Below are 20,762 nucleotides of genomic sequence, written 5' to 3'. Positions count from 1 at the left end.
GTGTCACTTGGAGGCAGCTAAAGAAGTCTCCTCTAAAGTTTCCCTCCTCCTGCAACTGGAGCCCTGCATATCCCTGCCAGGCACACATAGGCACCCTCCGGAATCCTCACCCACTTCTGCTGGGTAGAGCCAAGGCTATTTAAAGACATCAGAGGAATTCTCACTTGCCTCGTGACTAAGTGGGGAACCATAGGGTGAAGCCTTCCTCTGCAGAGCCGGGTAGATCACTCACTGAAGCTTTGACTAAAGCCCACACACCTGCCAGCCCAGCACTCGTGTGTGCCGGGATCACACCCGCGATGGTCTGCCGCTTAATAACCACTCAGACTCCCATTAACTCCCGTGACCTTGTTGTCTGTGGAGACGCAGATGAGGACAACAGCCCGGCACTTCTCCTGCTGAACAATCGTTTCATGTCCTCTCCTAGCTTTTCTAGTCATTTGATCCAGTGGTAACTCTCCTTCAGGGAAAGAGTATCCCATATTTTGAAGGTGACCTGAGAGCTTATACTTTTTATAAGAAAAAAATGGTATCAGTGTGGTTACCAGGCCAGGTTGCACCGGTGCCTTTCAAAAGTATTGTGACAGCAAAGTTTTCTTTGTTAATAGTCAGCACTGAGGGAATCGTGAAAGTAAGAGTAGTGGCCTGATGCGCTTTAGATATTGATTCTTTGTGAATGCTCTTCTTTACTGACAAAGGGAAGTGCTGAGCAAAAAACTGGTTAACGAGCTTAGTTATATTCCAAACACCAATGTAGAGGGGATTTGATATCGCCTTCAGTGTCGTTGCTGTCAAATTCTACAGTTTACTGACCGACTGTGAAATGCTTCCTGCTTTTCTTTTGTAGCTCCAATACTGTCACATTTCAAGAGCTCACAGGTATTTCTAAGGCTCCTGGAATCAAAGAACTGAAAATGGCAGCATTAGCTGTACAGTATATTTAGCCAAAGAATACGAGCTAATTGGGTGCTGGATGTGGGGAGCTGGGTGCTGAAATTCTTGATGATGTTGTGGTTTTCATGTTGCTTGGCTCTTTGTACAGAGGAATTGCAGTGGTGGGCTCAGAAACACCTTTTGAAGCCACTGCAGTGTACAAGCACACAATTAAGAAAAAATCCTACTTTCATAGGAAAGGAAGAAGGCTTTGAAAAGACACATCTGTTCAAGGAATAATACCGCTAAATGAACAAAACTGCTGTGTATTAGAAGGAAAAATGTAGTCATTACTGAGCTTGTTGACTTAATAAATGGTTAATGGGAGAACTGCACTCTCTCCTCAGGCTGTACTTAATAGACTGCCTTTCTGTAGTAACCAAGACAGAGCTATGGGAGGGCTGTGCACCTGCGGCTCACAATGAAGGCACACTCGCTCTGGGAAGAGATAAAAGAGGGCATACTGCCATTATTTGTAGGGATACATGAAACTAACTGCTTTTCTTCTGGCAATGGATTATTGCACTTTAAAAGTCTGTTTCATATACCTCAAAGCACATATCGAGTATCCATTTAGATAGTGTTGTATTAAAAACAGAGGAAGAAACCCAGCCATGTATCAATAGCCTGACGTTATGGGGGTGAGTCAGGTTCAGAGGCTGGGTGGGGGTGCTCATTTCAGTTTTATACATAGGCTGGCGGGGGGGTTCCCTGTCTGGATGGAGTCATTGAGATTCTGTGAACAAATGATGGAAAATAGAAGATAATTTCTAAAAAAAATGAAAAAGCATAAATTCAAGCTGCTAGATTAAGCCGAGATGCCAGATACTAAATACCCAATTACGTCATCAGTATCGAATATAAAAGTATCCAAGTCAGCTCTGTCTTTTTATTCCACCAGGAATTATTTTCAGTGCTGTATAAGGTACACTTGAGAAGTACCCAGCCTAGATTTAATGTACAACTAATTACCAGTATTCTTGATGTAATTTCTTCACTATGATTACTCCAAGAACAAAAAAATACAACCCCTTCATATATTTTAAGAAAGCAAAATAAAAACTCAGAGGAATGTGAAAACTATTATAAACCGTAATAGGAACAATCTTGACCTTGTTGAGAAAAGAGCTTTCTAGGAGTGTTCCATTTGAGTTACCTGTGAAGTTACACGTTGAATTTAAAACATTACTAATTTTTAAAAAGTACAGCATGGTAACACAAAGAGGGTGCGGAGAGGGCTCATAATGATTTTGAGGGAGCCTGGGGGCCATTACGAACCCTGTTGGCCCAATGGTTGGGCATTCGGCGGTTAACTAGTTGGTGATCCCAACCCATTAGCCAGTCTGTGGAAGAAAGATGTGGCAGTCTGCTTCTGCAAAGATTTACAGGCTTGGAAACCATATGCGGCAGTTCTTTTCTGTCCTATAGGGTTCCTTGCTCTGCCGATTTTTAAATAGTGCCATAGATATCAATTTGCAAGGAGAGAGTATTTCCTGCTGCTTCTAGACTCACTGCTTTATTTCAGTACAGAACAGAAAATAAAGGCTAACGAAATTTGTGCTGAAAGTGTCCACATATCCTAGTATTCTTGGAAGAAACACGCATGGTGGGAAGTACAAGACAATGGGCTTGGACAATATGATGTGGAGCTGCTGATGGGCCGTCATGTTGTCACCTATATTCTGTTGGCCTGAGGGACTAGAGCTCCTGAAAGTCAGTGTGCCAGGACAAGCTCAGTTTTGGGAAGCCTTCCAGTCTCCTGAATGTCATGCCCATCACCCTACACGTACACATGAGAGGAAGCCCCATTGCATAGTGGGAAAGTCCTGGACTGAGAACAGGGAGCTGTCAATTGCACAGCATTTTACAAGCATCTGATGTGTGCTGTGTGGTATCCTGTGCCAGTGCTGAGGTACCAGGACCAGCTTCCTGCCTTGAGGAACCCCACTTCTGTGGGAATAGAACATGGGGCTCAGCTAAACATGATGTGAGCCTAGGATGTTGCTGTTGTTAGTTGCCATTAAGTCAGCTCTGATCCACGAAATGTTGCCCAGTCCTGTGCCATCTTCCTGCTTGTTGGCATGTTTGACTCCATTGTTGTGGCTACTGTGTAGTGCCTATAACCTGGGGGGTTCATCTTCCAGCGCTGTATTGAACAATATTTGGCTGTGATCCGTAAAGTTTTCAGTGGCTCATTTTCAGAAGAAGATCATTTGACCTTTCTTCCTAGTCTGTCTTAGTCTGGAATCTCCCTGAAACCTGTCCACCACGGGTGACCTCACTGGTATTTGAAATATCTGTGGCATAGCTTCCAGCATTATAGCAACATGCGGTTCACCACAGTACAACAAACTGACAGACAGGTCACCACCTAGGTGTGTCAACCAAGGGCTAAAACACTTGGGTGAGTTTCGTTTTGGACAGGACAGAGTATGGCATGACTAAAATGGGGCAGGAGTGTACAATTTAACATGGCAGCTATGAGCCCAACATTTTATTTTGTTTTTGCTTTGTCTTGTTGGGAAATCTATGATCTATACACTCATCCAGAGCAGTCTGCTTGATATCACTTTTGCAACATTTGCTTTATTTTTCCTCCAGAATGTAAGATGCTGAGCAGGAACATGGGGGGGTGGGGAGCGTATTATGATACATGCAGGTACTGCTATCATGGGCCTGAGAGGGGCTCCTGACCTCTCCTCTGCCACATTATGGCCACGGGTCCTTCCTGAGGGCTCGGGAAAGGGCCTGGTTTGGCAGTGAACCTCAACACTGGCCTCTCATCAGAATTCCCTGTGAAACTTCAAAAAAAGAAAGACCAGGGCCTCAGTTTGAGAGATCCTGATATAGTTGGTCTGGGTGAGACCTGGACTTCTTATGTTGTTAAAAGTTCTATTAGGCAATTTTCTTCTCATCCAGGGTTGGGAAATACTACTGCTCTTACTTACATGGTCAGACATGGGCTGCTAAGCCAAACGAGCTGTGAACACAGAAACTAAGAGGCAGTGAAAGGTGGGAGGTCTCCGAAATTGGTCTCCTGATGGGAGCCCCCTGGTACCATGTGCTTAGACTCACCTGGCCGTTGTCACAAATTTAGAGTCCAAGGTCCTTCACTTCAGTTTCAGCTTCAGCAGGTCTAGGGTAGGGCTGGGCAAGAGCACTTCTAATGAACCATCTGGGAGTTTCCTATCATAAGGCCTACTGGGAAACCCAGCCTAGCAGAAGGTGGGCCTTCTGGAGGAGGGAAGCTCTGCCGCTACCTGCATTCTGCTGAGTTTCCTGCAGGTGATTGCCACTCAGGAAGAGGCTCAAGTAGAACGTATTGAATGAATGAATGAAAGAGAAAGTGAAGGAATATGCACAGATCACTTAACCCTTCTGGGCCTGTTTTTTTACAAAGTGATGCAGTTGAACTAAAACAAAAACAAAAAACCAAACCCACTGCTGTTGAGTCAATTCCTACTCATAGCCACCCTACAGAACAGAGTAGAACTGCTCCATGGGGTTTCCAAGGAGTGCTGGTGGGTTTGAACTGCCAACCTTCTGGTTAGCAGCTGTAGCTCTTAACTGCTATGCCACCAGCATTTCAGCAGTTGAACTAAATAACTCTAAATTTCAGTTTCGAAATTTTAAGACAATTTTTTTTTTTTTACTTTTTTACCTTTTAGTTAATGCCTCAGTAAATAGATACTCGAGCTTATAATCATTGTGATTAATAAGAAAAGTAAAAACATTGAGGAGTTGGGTTGAGATCAGTTTTTTAATATCAGTGTTTTAATATCACTTTGCAGTACAATAGAAAATATAATTTTGATTTATAGTTGAAGTTCAAAAATAGAAAGACAACTTCTGATGGCACAGGACAGGAACCATCCCCGAAGACAAATCATCAGGCATGAAAAGGACTGGTCAGTGCGGGGGAGAGAGATACTGATGAAGAGTGAGCTAATTAAATCAGGTGGACACGGGAGAGTGTGTTGGCAACTCTTGACTGGAGGGGGGATGGGAAGATAGAGAGAGAGGGAAGATGGTAAAATTGGCACGAAACGAGAGACTGTAAGGGCTGACTCAATAGGGGGAGAGCAAGTGGGAGAAGGGAGTAAGATGTATGTAAACCTACATGTGACAGACTGATTGGAATGGTAAATGTTCACTTGAAGCTTAATAAAAATTAAAAAAAAAAAAAAAAAATAGAAAGACATGGGAGTCTGCAAGCTCCTGAATCCCCTGGACTCCATCTGTAACTTTTTAATGGTTGGTGGCTGAGAGAGAATATTTCTGTTTGGCTTTGTTGGTTGATTAATAACTCTTCATATTTATGTTTCTGGGAGAGAGGGAATTCTGAATTATCTGTTTTTCCCTAAAAAAAAAAAACTTCACTGGATTTGATCCAATAATATTATTTGGGTACTTTGAGCTGGATCTTTCCTCTAAAGAAAAAAAGAAAACAAAGCATAGTGTATTCCAAAGCTCAAGTTGAGAAATTCTTGTAATAAAATTCACACTTCCTTCTCAAACCTTTCCCTTCCACGTGCACATGCAAATCCAATTTGAATTTTGCTGTAAGTTTTCAAAAGCCATTTCCACAAGTGAACACACATAAAGCTGTCAACTAGCTTTCCCCTTGGTTTCTTTGATCCTTAATATTATTGCTCGTCTCTCCTCCTCCGTTGTTTTGGTCAAAGCCATAAACTAATGATATCTACATTGTGCAAATCAGAAGTTGAAGACTTCAGTTGGTTTGTGACTATCCTTAACTGTAAGAGGGTAAGCCACCACTGTGTTTGGTAAGTTACAATTGTCTTCTTGAATAATCTTATTCTAGAAGTACTTGGAGAATTCAAAGCACAGTTCTTATATTAGCCTTCTCAGCCAAGATATATAACGGAAAGTTAAGGAATATTTTCATTCCAGAAACTACAGAAATAGTATAAACAGATAATCTAGCCAAGTAGGATAACTGTGTTCTTTATATTTTACTCTTTTATAAGCTCTTATTATGATGACTGGAAACCACGGTGGTGTAGTGGTTAAGTGCTATGGCTGCTAACCAAAAGGTTAACAGTTGAAAACTCTATGCGGCAGTTCTACCCTGTCCTACAGGGTCACTGTGAGTCGGAATCGACACAACAGCAAGCGGTTTGGTTTGGTTTTTTATTATCATGATTAAACTTTTAAATAATCAAGTATTTAGCTCCCAAGATTTGTTTAATCTCCCAGAAATATATATAAATGTTTGTTATAAAAAGAAAGCTTTAATTGCTCAACTGACCATGTCGTAAGTTCATTACAGAAAATTGAATTTACTCATTTAGTTTGTAAATGAAATTTGCCAGGCTGTTGTTAATTAGGCCACCTCTACAGTATCATTTTAGCCAACTCTCTTTAACAGCTGAAGAAGGAAAATGGCTTCATTTCTGATAGATCAGAATGAATAGTTTCTTTAAAAAAAAATTTTTTTTTTTTTTTTAATGCGTGTGGGGTCAGTTCCTTCATAGTTGTCACTTATTGTGCAAAAGCTGAGAACAAATTTGACAAAATCACATGACATGTGCAATAAAGGGCTGGCACAGCAGGTCTAGCGTATTTAAACACTGCACATATCAAAGAAAAGTCTGGCCCTTGACTGGCCACTTGGAGTCAACCTCTAAGCCCTTGGAATAATCTGCTTCATAAGAGTGTCTTTGATTACCTGGGCCTTGAGCCATGCCAGAAAGTTTATGCTAACAATGTGATTCGTGATGGAGGTCTTGGGCCATGCCGTATCAGTTTGATCTCTGGAGGGCCTGGAGTCCGAGTAACTAAGGTCAGTCATGCAGGAGTTCCATGCCGAAATGACTGACCCCCAGTGAAAACCCTGGACACCAAAGCTCAGGTGAGCTTCCCTGACTGGCAATGTTCCGTGCATGTGGTCATATACCATTGCTGGGAGAATTAAGAGCTGTCCACATGATCCATTGGGAGAGAACAACTGGAAACTTGTGACTGGGTTCTCCTGGACTCTGCCCTATGTGCCTTTTATCTTTGCTGATTTTAATCTATATCCTTCTGTTGTAACTGCTTTCCTAATTTCTTTGAGTCCTTCCAGTGAATCATTGAACCTGAGGGTGATCCTGGGAACCTTCAACTCAGCCTGGGTTAAGGAATAGAGTTTATTGAGACAGCAGAAAATTACAAGCCAAAGATCATCAAGGGAAGAGAAGGTGCAGGAGCCCAGATCCTCCCGTCATGTCAGAAGAGGCAGGTAGGGGCATCTGCCCCCACGTAGAGGGTCTGCCTTCTTGGGAGAGAACTCAGCTCCCTGCTTATTCTCCCTTTTTATAGGCAAAGCGTGAAGACAATAATCAGACTCCTTCGTGTCTGCTTGTCTGGTGTTTATGCTAGGTGTTCTCTGAGAAACCCAGCTGCAGAGCATCAGGAAACCTTGGGGATCACGGATTTGCCAAAGAGGAATGGAAGTTACCATTTCCAGAGAAGAAAATCTTGCATGTCATTGCTTCCTTCGGAAGAACACACAGAGTCCTGGTCCCATTAACTCATTGTCCAGGTAACCCAGAGTGAGCTCCCACACCATCTTGGAGACTCCTGCTCCTCAAAGTATCCTTTGACAAGAAATCAGACAGATAACAATTTCCCCCTAACAGTATGATGTTACTCTACTTATTAGGAGGTAATTTCTATGAAAATATTACTTGTCCAAAATATAGCTGAAATTCCAGAGTTAATGTCACACATTTTATTCGTTTATTCATAAATGAATGCACATGTATACACACACATACATGTACATATGTGCATACTTAGTATGTCAGATAATGATAACTGTATAGAGAAAAATGAAGCAGGAAAGAGGAATAGGGCTGGAGGGGTATTTGCTATAGGGTGGTCAGGAAAGCTGTCACTGAGAAAATCATGTCTGAACAGAGACCTGTAGGCAGTGAGGGAGAAAGGCATGTAGGTCTCTGGGAGGAAGAATCTCAGACAGAAGAGAGGGCTTGTAGAAAGGCAGAAGTATGCTTGGCATCTCCAAGGAACGAGGAGGCCAGCATGGCTAAATGGTGTGAGTGCAGGGGGAGTTGGAGGTCAGGCTGATGTTGGAGATAGACCACATAAGGCTTTAGGCCAACAGAAAGACTTTGGCTCTTGCTCTGAGCAAGGTGGGAAGCCACTGAAGGTTCTACATGTAGAAGAAATGCATACTGACTTACGTACAAGAGGAGTTATTTGAGTGCTAGACTGAGCACAGACTATGATGGAGAGGTAACTGTGAAAGCAAGGAGGCTAGTTAGGAGGCTATGACAAACTTTCAGGTGGCAAATGATGGTGGCTTAGACTAGAGGGAAAGTAGTGAAGGTGACCCGATTATGGAGATACTTTGACAATAGCACCAGCAGGATTTGCTGAGGGATTGGCTGGGTGGGGGGAGGGGAAAGAAACAAGTGTTTGCCTTGAGCAAAAGGAGGGATAAAGTTGCCATTTACTGGGAGCGAAAGATATCAGGAAAAATAGGTTTAGGATTGACGATCAGGAATTTGTTTCTCAGCGTGCTCATTTTGAGATGACAAAACAGATTTACAGGTTTACAGAACAAACAAAATAGCTTCTCATTAAACAATTAGTACACATATTGTTTTGTGACCTTTGTTGCCAACCTGACAACATGTCAACACTCCCCCCATCTTTTTTTTCAATTTGGCAAAAAAAATTTTTTTAATTGAACTTTAGATGAAGGTTTATAGAACAAGCTAGTTTCTCATCAAATAGTACACACATTGTTGTATGACATGGGTTAACAATCCCACAACAAATCAATACTCTCCCTTCTCAACCCTGGGTTCCCTATTAACAGCTTTCCTGTTCCCTTCTACTTTCCACTCCCTGCCTCAGGGCTGGTGTGCCCCTTTAGTCTTGTTTTGTGCCATGGGCCTGTTCAATCTTTGGCTGAAGGGTGAACCTCAAAAGTGACCTCATAACTGAGCTGAAAGGGTGTCCGGGGTCCATACTCTCAGAGTTTCTCCAGTTTCTCTCAGGCCAGAAAGTCTGGTCTTTCTTTTTGAGTTAGAATTTTGTTCTACATTTTTTTCCACCTCTGTCTGGGACCTTCTATTGTGATCCCCATTAGAGCAGTCAGTGGTGGTAGCAGGGCACCATCTTGTTGTACTGGACTCAGTCTGGTGGAGGCCATGGTAGATGTGGTCCGTTAGTCCTTTGGACTAATCTCTCCCTTGTGTCTTTAGTTTTCTTTATTCTCCCTTGCTTCCAAAGTGGTGAGACCAGTGGAGTGTTCTAGATGGCTGTTTACAGGCTTTTAAGACCCCGGATACTACTCACCAAAGTAGAATGTAGAACATTTTCTTTATAAACTCTGTTATGCCAGTTGAACTAGATGTTCCTTGAGGCCATGGTCCCCACAGCCTTCAGCCCAGCAATTCAGTCCCTTGGGGAGTTTGGGTGTGTGTATGGAACTACCATGGCCCTGCCTTGTACAGGCTGTGCTGGCTTCCCCAGTATTGTGTACTGTCTTACCCTTTACCAAAGTTACCACTTATCTATTGTCTGTTAAGTGCTTTTCCATTCCCATCCCTCTCCACCCTCATAACCATCAAAGATTCTTTCTTTTCGTATGTAAACCTTTTCATGAGTTTTTACAGAAGTGGTCTCATACAATATTTGGCCTTTTGTGATTGACTTATTTCACTCAGCATAATATCCTCCAGATTCATCCATGTTATGAGATGCTTCACAGAGTCATCGTTGTTCTTTAGCGTTGGGTAATACTCCATTGTGTGTATGTACCACAGTTTGTTTATCCATTCCTCTGTTGATGGGCATCTAGGTTGTTCCCATCTTTTTGCTATTGTGAACAATGCTGCAGTGAACATGGGTGTACATATATCTTTTCATGTGATGACTCTTATTTCTCTAGGATATATTCCTAGGAGTGGGATTGCTGGATCATATGCTATTTCTATTTCTAGCTTTCTAAGGAAGCTCCATATCATTTTCCAAAATGATTGTATCATTTTGCATTCCCACCAGTGGTGCATAAGAATTCCGATCTCCCCGCAGCCTCTCCAACATTTGTTATTTTCTATTTTATCGATTCGTGCTAGTAATCCTGGGGAGAGAGAGTATCTCATTGTGGTTTTGATTTGCATTTCTCTGACGGCTTGAGATCGTGAGCATTTCCTCATGCGTTTGTTGGTCACTTGAATGTCTTCTTTGATGAAGTGTCTGTTCATTTCCTTTGCCCATTTTTTTTTTACTAATATATAGTTTTACATTTATTACATACCTAGGTATTATTAATGTAACAATTATAATTGTATATTATTATTATTTTTTTATTAATTTTTATTGAGCTTTAAGTGAACGTTTACAAATCCATACTCCATACTCCATACTCCCACTTACTCTCCCCCTAATGAGTCAGCCCTTCCAGTCTCTCCTTTCGTGACAATTTTGCCAGTTTCTAACCCTCTCTACCCTCCTATCTCCCCTCCAGACAGGAGATGCCAACACAGTCTCAAGTGTCCACCTGATACAAGTAGCTCACTCTTCATCAGCATCTCTCTCCTACCCATTGTCCACTCCTTTCCATGTCTGATGAGTTGTCTTCAGGAATGGTTCCTGTCCTGGGGCAACAGAAGATTTGGGGACCATGACTGCCGGGATTCCTCTAGTCTCAGTCAGACCATTAAGTCTGGTCTTTTTATGAGAATTTGGGGTCTGCATCCCACTGATCTCCTGCTCCCTCAGGAGTTCTCTGTTGTGCTCCCTGTCAGGGCAGTCATCGGTTGTGGCCGGGCACCATCTAGTTCTTCTGGTCTCAGGATGATGTAAGTCTCTGGTTCCTGTGGCCTTTTCTGTCTCTTGTCCTTTGCCCATTTTTTAATTGGATTATTTGTCTTTTTATTGTAGAGGTGTTGGATTTTCTTGTAGATTTTAGAGATTAGACCTTTGTCTGATTTGTAATAGCCCAAAAGTTTTTCCCAGTCTGTAGGTTCTCTTTTACTCTTTTGGTGAAGTTTTTGATGAGCGTAAGTGTTTAATTTTTAGAAGATCCTAGTTATCTAGCTTATCCTCTGGAGCTTGTGTGTTGTTGCCTGTGATTTATATCCTGTTAATACTGTGTACTAGGGCCTCTAGTGTTGAGTACCTGGAGGAGGAGATCATGCTTGGCAGAGTATAGGGTCAGAGGAAAAGAGGAAGACACTCTACGAGGTCATTGACACAGCGGCTGCAACAATAAGCTCAAGCATACAAATGATTGTAGGGATGGCTCAGGACTAGGCAGTGTTTTGTTCTGTTGTGCAGAGGGTCGCTATGAGTTGGAACCAACTCAATGGCACCTAACAACATCAACAGCAGTGTTGATCCTATTTTTTCTTCTATGAACTTCATAGTTTTTGGCTTTATATTTAGGTCTTTGATCCATTTTAAATTAGTTTTTGATGGTGTGACGTATGGGTCCTGTTTCATTTTTTTGCAGATGGACATCCAGTTTTGCTGGCACAGTTTGTTAAAGACTATCTTTTCCCCGTTTGATGGACTTTGGGCCCTTGTCAAAGATCAGGTGACCATAAGTGGATGGACTTACATCTGGGTTCTCAGTTCTGTTCTATTGGTCAATGTATCTGTCGTTGTACCAGTACCAGGCTGTTTTGACTACTGTAGCTGTATAGTAGGTTCTGAGGTCAGGCAGTGTGAATCCCCCTACTTTATTCTTCTTCTTCAGTAGTGCTTTACTCATCTGGGGCGTCTTCTCTTTCATATAAAGTGAATAATAAGTTTTTCCATCTCTTTAAAGAATGTTGTTGGTATTTGGATCAGTATTGCACTGTATTTGTAAAACGCTTTGGGTAGAATTGTCATTTTCACGATGTTGAGTCTGCCTATCCATGAGCATGGTATGTTTTCCATTTATGTAGATCTCTTTTGGTTTCTTGCAGTAGTGTTTTGTAGTTTTCTTTGTACAGGTCTTTTACATCCCTCCTTAGATTTATTCCCAAGTATTTAATTTTTTTTAGGGGCTATTGTAAATGGTATTGTTTTCCTGATTTCCTTTTCATCTTTCTCTTTATTGGTGTGTGGGAATCCAAATGATTTTTGTATGTTGATCTTGTATACTGCTACTCTGCTGAATCTTTCTATTAGTTCCAGTAGTTTTCTGGTGAAGTCTTTTGGATTTTCTAAGTATAGTATATCATCCACAAATAGGGAGAGTTTAACTTCTCCCTTACCAATTTGGATGCCCTTTATTTCTGTTTCTCACCTTACTGCTCTAGCTAAGACTTCCAACACAATGTTAAATGGAGTGGTGATAAAGGGCATCCTTGCCTTGTTTCTGTTCTCAAGAGGAATGTTTTCATCCTCTCACCATTAAGCACGATGTTGGCCGTTGATTTTGCGTACAAAAAAAGCCCCAGTGCCGTCGAGTCAATTCTGACTCATAGCGACCCTATAGGACGGAATAGAACTGCCCCACAGAGTTATAGATACCCTTTATTATGTTGACAAATTTTCCTTCTATACCCATTTTATTGAGTTTTTTTTTTTTTTTTTTTTTTATCAGGAATGGGTGTTGGACTTTGTTGAATGCCTTCTCTGGGTTGACTGAGATGATCATGTGATTCTTTTCTTTCCTTTTATTTGTGTGGTGGATTACATTGATTGATTTTCTAATGTTGAACCATCCTGCCATATCTGGTATGACTCCTACTTGGTTGTGGTGTATTATTTTTTGATATGATGCTGAATTCTACTGGCTAGAATTTTGTTGAGAATTTTTCACCAATATTCGTGAGAGATATTGGTCTGTAATTTTCTTTTTTTGTGGTGTCTTTGCCTGGTTTTGGTATCAGGGAAACAAGTATTGCTTCCTTTTCTATGTTCTGAAATAGTTTGCGCAGTACTGATGTAACCTCTTCTCTGAATGTTTGGTAGAATTCTCCAGTGAACCCATCCGGGCCAGGGATTTTTTTGGTTGGGAGTTTTTTTTTTTTTTTTTAATTACCTTTTCAATGTCTTCTCTTGTTACGGATCTCTTCAGATTTTCAATGTCATTTTGTGTTAGGGTATGTAGTGTGTCTCTAGAAATTTGTGCATTTCCTCTAGGTTTTCAAATTTGTTGGAGTATAGTTTTTCATAATGCTCTGTTATGATCCTTTTTATTTCAGTTGGGTCTGTTGTAATGTCCCCCATTTCATTTCTTATTTGGGGTATTTGCATTCTCTCCTGTTTTTCTTTTGTCAGTTTGGCCAGTAGTTTGTCGATATGGTTGATCCTTTCAAAGAACCACCTTTTGGTTTTGTTGATCCTTTCTATTGTTTTTTTTACTCTCTATTTCATTTATTTCTACTCTGATCTTTGTTATTTCCTTTCTTCTGGTGGCCGTAGGCTTCTTTTGCTGTTCTCTTTCTATTTGTTGAAGTTGTGTAACCAGTGTTTTGATTTTGTCCCTTTCCTCTTTTTTGATATGTGCATCTATTGCTATAAATTGACCTCTGACGACCGCCTTAGCTGTGTTCCAAAGGTTTCCGTATGATGTGTTTTCATTCTCATTTGATTCTAGGAACTTTTCGATTCCATCTTTGATTTCTTCTATTACCCAGTGGTTTTTAAGCAGGGTGTTATTCAGTTTCCCTGTAATTGACTTTTTTTCCTTGCTCTTCCTGCAATTAATTTCTGCTTTGATGGCATTGCGGTCAGAGAAGATACTTTGTATTATCTCAATGTTTTGGATTTTGTTGAGGGTTGCTCTGTAACCTAAGATGTGGTCTATTTTGGAGAATGTTCCATGTGCGCTGGAAAAGAATATGTACTTTGCAGCTGTTGGGTGGAGTGTTCTATATATGTCTATGAGTTCAAGTTGGCTGATTGTGCTCTTTAACTCTTCTGTATCTTTGTAGAATTTCTTTCTAGATGTTCTGTCCTTTACTGAGAGTGGTGTGTTGAAGCCTCCAGCTATTATTGTGGAACTACCAGTTTCTGTTTTCAGTGCTTAGAGTTTGTTTTATGTATTTTGGAGCCTTGTCATTGGGTGTGTAAATGCTTATCATGTTTAAATCTTCATGGTGGATTTTGTTTTAAAGTCTGACTTATCTGAGATTAGTATTGCCACTCCTGCTCTTTTTTGGTAGTTATTTGCTTGATATTTTTTTTCCATCCTTTGATTTTTAATAAATTTACATCTTTGTTTCTAAGGCGTGTCTCTTGTAGACAGCATATTGATGGATCCTGTTTTTATTTTTTTATTTTTATCCATTCTGTCACTCTGTATCTCTTTATGGGTGCATTTAAGCCATTTACATTTAGTGTAATTATTGATAGGTGTGAGTTTATTGCTGTCATTTCATAGTGCTTTTTTTTTGTGTGGTGCCAACATTTTTTTGTTTCTCTTACTCTCCTGTGCTGAGTTCCTTTTGTTTGTGGTTTTCTTTTTCAATTCTTTTGTTTTTATTGAGACTTTATATTTTTCTTCTTTATTTTGATGAGTAAGTTTGTTAACTTTCTTTGTGGTTACTTTGAAATTTACCCTTATCCTCCTAGGTTTCAACCAGTCTATTATTACCTTGCCTTCCTCTCCATTAGAAAGTTCTAGTCCTATACCATTTATTCCCTCTTTTATTGTTCTGATGTTGTTGTCATTTACGGATTAACCTCTCTGGTTCCTTTTTGGAACTGCTTTGGTTTTGGATAGTCCTTGAGAGTTCATTTCCTAGGTTTTGTATCTGGCTGGTACAATCTTGCCTCCTAGATTCAGGTTGTGGTCTGATGTTGTTTGTTCTCAGACCAAAGGACTCTCTTTAATAATTCTTGTAAATTTGGTTTGGTTTTTACATATTCCCTTAATTTTTGTTTATCTGGAAATGTCCTAATTTCACCATCATATTTGAACGAACATTTTACAGGATATATTATTCTTGGTTGGTAATTTTTTTTCTTTCAAGGTTTTATAATATATGTCATCCCATTGCCTTCTTGCTTGCATGGTTTCTGCCAAATAATCAGAGCTTAGTCTTATTGTTTCTCTCCTGTATGTGACTTTTTGTTTTTCTCAAGCTGCTCACAGGATTTTTTCTTTGTCTTTGGTTTTAGCCAGTGTCATTATGATACGCCTTGGTGTTTTTCTCTTGGGGGTTTATCCTATATGGAGTTTGTGGAGCTTATTGGATGGTCAACCTTTCATCATTCATGATATTATGGAAGTTTCTGTCAGCAATTCTTCAATGATCTTCTTTGTATTTTCCCTTTTCTCTCCCTGTTCTGGAACTCTGATCAGTCACAAAATTTTGCTTTTGATTGTATTCCACATAATTCTCAAGTTTTCCTCATTTTTCTTCTTTCTTTTTTCTGATTTTTCCTTAAACAGAATTGTATCCAAGTGTTTGTCTTCAATTTTGCTGATTCTGTCTTTTATCATTTGAAAATTTCTCCTCAGCCCTTCTATGACATGGTTTATTTCTTAAATCTTGTTGTTTATCTTTTGGATTTCTAATTGTTGTTTTTGTATGATTTCTACTTGTGAGTTTATTTTGGCATTTTGTTCCTTATTACTTTCCTGAATTGTTCCATTTTTTGGTCTGTATTTTCCACGGATTTATCTGCCTTTTCATAAATCTGTCTATTTTTTCCTCATTTTTGTCTGCCCCTTTTTTTTTTTTTTTCCAATTCTTGGATTGCTCTGAATATTAGAGATTTGAATTCCCTGTCAGATAGTTTTAGTGCCTTTTCTTCTACTGGAAAATCATCTGGCGTTTTATTTTTGGCACCTACTGGAAACATCCTGTCCTTTTTTAAATATGTTTTGATGTTGTCTGCTGTCTTTGGGACATTCAGTGGTTATTTTCTTCTTTTCTTGATTGTAGATTTGTTTCTTTCATCCTACTTTTTTGTTTTATTTGATTATGTCTGAGCAGGGAGGCTGTGTATTCTTTGTTGTTTGCTTGTCTGCAGTTACAATATTTTTCACCTCCTTGTCCAATGGGCAGGGCCAGCCAGTCAGCTATGGTGGGCAGGGCAGGTACAGCTGAAGGGAAGGGGCTAGGATGGGTTGTTTGTGGCATGTACTAGGACTGACAGGGTGGGCCAGGAATCAGTGCTGGGCAGTTTCCATTAGGTGGTGCCTGTGCTGCTTGGGGATATGATGTTCAGTGCACGGTGCACATAGGCAGGAAAGAGGGGGAAGGTTGTGATGTGTGATGCTAATAAGGTTATGGAAAGAGGAGAGAGAGGAGAGAAACAGGAGCTGAAAACAAACAAAAAATAAAAAGAGTGCTAAGGGAGATTGCCATTGGAGTGGAGAGAAAAGAAACCAAGAAATGGAGAAAAGCAAAAAGGAACAGGGGAAAAAAAAAGAACTAGATAAAAATTTGGAAAAGTCCCCAGGAGCCCTGGATTCCCATGGGCGGGGCTGCTAAGACTAGGGAAGTAGCTCCCAGGCTCCATGGTATAGCCTGGCTAGGGGGTTTATAGATGTCACACAGCACCAGGTATTCAGGAGACAGGAAAAGCAGATAAGTGTAGAGAGATGAGAAATGAGAAAAGAAAGGGAAAATGAGAGAGAAAAGAAAGAAAAAAAGAAATGCCCCCAGGGATCCCATCTATGTGGCTGTGCAGATTTAGGGAATGGCTCCTAAGCCTTGCAATGCAGCCCAGCTAGAAGGGGCTCCCAAGCTGTGAAAAGAAAAAGAAAACAAAGCAAAACAAGGCACAAAAATGCCCCAGAGATACCACCAGTGTGGTGACCCGGGCCAGGGGAGTGGTTCCCCAATCAAGGATGGCTTCACAGCTTTTCAAGAAGACACAAAGATGGCACATGGAGCCAGGTGTGCCAGAGAAAGGAGGGGGAGGTGGTAGGAGGCACAGAAGAAATCAAAAGAGACAGAAAGAACCAACACCAGCTCAGGAGCCCAGTCAGTGTGCGTGTGTTGGGGGGGGGGGTGGATCCAAGCAGCCTGAGGCCAAAGCAGTTGCCTCCTGGCCAAAAGACTGCCACTGGCATGAAGCAGAGGAGGCCAAAGTGGGGAGGAAGAAGTGCGGCGGCTAGGAAAGCATAGATTGCTCTTCACCAGGTGCTCTGTTTCCGGCTGGGGACTTTGCAAAGCTGCTTTCACGTACTCCCTATCCACTGATCTCCAACGTGGGTGAGGCAAATTCAAGGGGCACGTACTCTGCACCTTCTGGCTGGCCAAGTCACTGCAGACAGCCAGCAAGCTCCTAGGTAGAGCAGAGGGTAGAGAATGGGTGGTGGGAAAGCGTGTATCGCTGTTTACCGGGTGTTCTGCCTCCTGCTGGGAGTTCCGTGAAGCTGCTTTCCCATGCTCCCTGTGTGCCGATCCCCGACAGGAGTCCAGGATGGCGGATCCATGCTGCATTAGTGATGCAGCTCTCCGCATGTATCTCTCCTCACTTTCTCTCCTCTGTCAGTTTCTTATTCCATTCGGTGCTTGGCTGAGTTCCTTATCTCTTCCTTTGACACTTCAGGTTCCAGGAATGACGTTTGTTTCTGTTTTACTTAGTTTTTCAGTTCTTTGCTATAGAGCGACAGCATGGTGCTGCTATATATGGTGCCATGTTGGCCAGAAGCCCAACACTTTCCCCTTTTTGATCTTGGTTTCCTTATTACCAGCTTTCCTGTCCCCTCCTGCCTTTTCGTCCTTGCCCCTGGGCTGGTGTGCCCACTTAGTCTCATTTTGTTTTATGGGCCTGTCTAATCTTTGACTGACTCAGGAGTGACTTAATTACTGAGCTAAAATGGTGTCCAGGGGCCATACTCTTGGGGTTTCTCCAGTCTCTGTCAGATCAGTAAGTCTGGTCTTTTTTTGTGCATGTGTGAGTTAGAATTTTGCTCTACGTTTTTCTCCATTTCTCTGGGGCCCTGTATTGTGATTCCTGTGAAAGAAGTCAGTGGTGGTAGCCTGGCACCATCTAGTTGTGCCAGATTCAGTCTGGTGGAGGTGATAGTACTTGTGGTCCATTGGTCCTTTGCACTAATCTTTCCCTTGTGTCTTTCGTTTTCTTCCTTCTCCCTTGCTCCAAATGGGGTGAGACCAGTGGAGTATCTTAGATGGCTGCTCACCAGCTTTTAAGACCACGGATACTACTCACCAAAGTAGATAAAATAGATTTTCAAATGGACTTGATGAATGTGTAGGTAGATGGCTAATGAATCTGGGATTTAGGGAAGAGATCTGGATTGGAGAAATGAATTTGAGAATCATCAACAAAATATATAGGAAGAAGTTGGAAAAAGGTGTATTCATTGTAAAGTGTTTTCAATAAAAAAAAAAATGGTGATTCTTTTTAAGTTTGGTGCTCAAAGTGTTCTTCATCTGGAAAATCCCCATATGTGCTAATGCTTACTTCTTCCAGATGAGCTATGACTATATATAAATCTTACACCTGTATTTGTGAAAACACTTGAAATTATTGGTGACTAGGAAGGGAGCCATTCTCTTAGCCACACAGACATTAGAGCACAGGAGGGGCAGTGCTCTCAAGACACACTTGGCACCCACCTGCCTTTGGGTGCTAGATAAGCCTCTCCTAGTTTCCTAATTGATGGATGGCTTTCACAAGTCATCAGACACAGCTACATGTGGGTATCTCTCATAATTCACGGAAATACTGTCTCAGTTTGTCTCCATTCTTTCTTTTTCCTTCCCAATGTATTTTAATCTATTTCAATTTTAGGGAACATCTTTAAGTTTGGAAGTTATATGTTTAAAACTAGAGCAGGGATGGCAAAATCAACATTAAACATTAGATTTTCTCTTATAACTGCGGTAAGGAATATTTTTCTCACATCATTCTAATAAATTTAGGATTTGAAATTTGATAATTTTGATTTGATTTGTTAATTTCAAATCTGGTAATTTAAGAGTCAGTCATACACTTATTCTATAGGGTCTCTCTGAGTTGGAATTGACTCAATGACAATGCATTTTTCTTGCACTTTCTCCTACCTACCCACTACAGACACTTGGTTCAACCCATGGCATCCTGATGAAAAGGGTCCCAGAAGGCTTTTGTTTTCATCTATGTAGTCTTGTGTGTTCCGTGGCTTTTCTTGGTCTGAATTACTAAGGTCTCCTCAATTTAATCAGAAGCAAATGGCTTTCTTTTGGAACTCTCAATAAATATTACCTTATGTTTTGGCCTCACATAGTATTCTTCCCACAGGCATGAAAGCACCATAAAGACATGTGAAAAGGGCAATGGAGCTGTACATTCTTATTATTGCATGCAAGGCAGAGAAACTGTCCAATACCCTGGAATCTGCTTTTATGCAAGTCCCCAAGAGTGGGGGAGTTCCTTTCCAGGATCAGTGGCAGGAGGTAATAATTGAAGAACAATAAAACTAAGTGCTCAGCAATTTTGAAAATCAAAGAAAAATTCTATGGGAAGTATGTGCATTTATTTTTTCCTGTATTAATCAAATAATCTGATTGTTGTTTACATGTTGTTAATGCAAGGTCTTTTGAACAAATCCTGCACTCCTGACTTAAACAGCAGAGACAGCCCAGAGAATGTTGTCTTCTCACTGGGAAATTATTTTCCCCATATGCGTTTGATGATGACAACTCTTCTTCTATCTTGTAGTTCCTCCTCCTTGGAGAAATAGAAATGTAAGGAATAATTTCTGATTTGATACTTGCTGTTCTGCCCACGTATCACTGCAGTTTAAAAACTGTCTACAAACCTTGCTAACAACTTAGTTTTAAATCCATGCCTTGGGAAAACAAGAGGCAAAAAGGAAGAGAAGAATCTCTTAAAAATAATATATTTGAGAATATTTGTGAAATATTTGGAAGAAGAGATGGATCACTAATCCTACTGGGTGAATAGTATTACATTAGGCTATATATACAGGGGCTGAGCAATTTCTTGATTTTTCTTTCTTAAATAGGCTCCTTCTCCCTTGGTCTTCATCTCAATAAATGGCACCTCCATCTACCCAGAAGCCTGAGATTCAATCTAGGCATCCCATTCCCAATCCTCTTGTCTAATCTACCACCCAATCCTAAGATTCTCCCTCCAAAATTCTTCTCTCCATCTCTTCTACTATCAGGAGTAGGGGGAGAGGTCAAGGGGAGTCTAAAACACCAGGATGCCTCATTCTGGTCTCTCTACTTCCTTCTTTTGGCCTCTTTTTAATCTAGTTTTCACCCAGGATCTAAGGGTGATTTTAAAAATGCAAATTGGGTCATGTTACACCCCTGCTTAAAGTCCTTCTATATCTACTTGCAATAAAATCCAAAATTCTTCATATTATCTACAAGCCTTGAAAACCCTAGCTCCAACTACTTCAGACCCCTTGTCTACCTCACTGTGCTCTCAAAAGCATCCACCCGCTCTGGCCTTCTTTATTCCTTAAAGCTGCTGAATACTGCCCCGTCTAAAGACCTTGAGACACACTGTCCTCTTCCTGGAATGAGTTTGCTGGCTAACATCTACTCACCCTTCAGGTTTCAGCTCAAATACACTTTCTCAGTAAAGCTTTCTCTGACCTCTTACTTTTCCTTCATAGCACTCACAACAACTGAAATTACATGTGTATATATTTAAATGTACACAGTTACATATAATGTAGATGAATAATTTGAATACTATTCATCTCTCCCTCTATGATGGCAGGTAGCGTATCGTTCTTATCTCACTGCTTTCCTCCCCAGCACCTAACATCCTTCCTGGCAAATGAATTCAATCTAATTATTAAAAAAAAAAAAGTTAGAAACTGTTAATTTATATATTGTGCTTTAGTTGAAATTTGTCTTAGCAATCAAATGACTTGTGTGTATTCCTGATTAAGGAGTGCCTTTTAG

General features: G+C 40.8%; 1 long non-coding RNA gene across 1 annotated transcript in view; it reads left to right on the top strand.

Annotated features, from left to right (window-relative positions):
• Positions 1-20,762, top strand: part of LOC126085547 (uncharacterized) — a 136,671-nt gene that overhangs the window by 18,805 nt on the left and 97,104 nt on the right. The gene's annotated exons all lie outside the window — the stretch shown is intronic.

The sequence above is a fragment of the Elephas maximus genome, chromosome 11, assembly GCF_024166365.1.
Source record: "Elephas maximus indicus isolate mEleMax1 chromosome 11, mEleMax1 primary haplotype, whole genome shotgun sequence".
NCBI lineage: Eukaryota > Metazoa > Chordata > Mammalia > Proboscidea > Elephantidae > Elephas > Elephas maximus.
The sequence above is the reverse complement of the archived record's forward strand: the minus strand, read 5'-3'. Positions and strand labels throughout refer to the sequence as shown.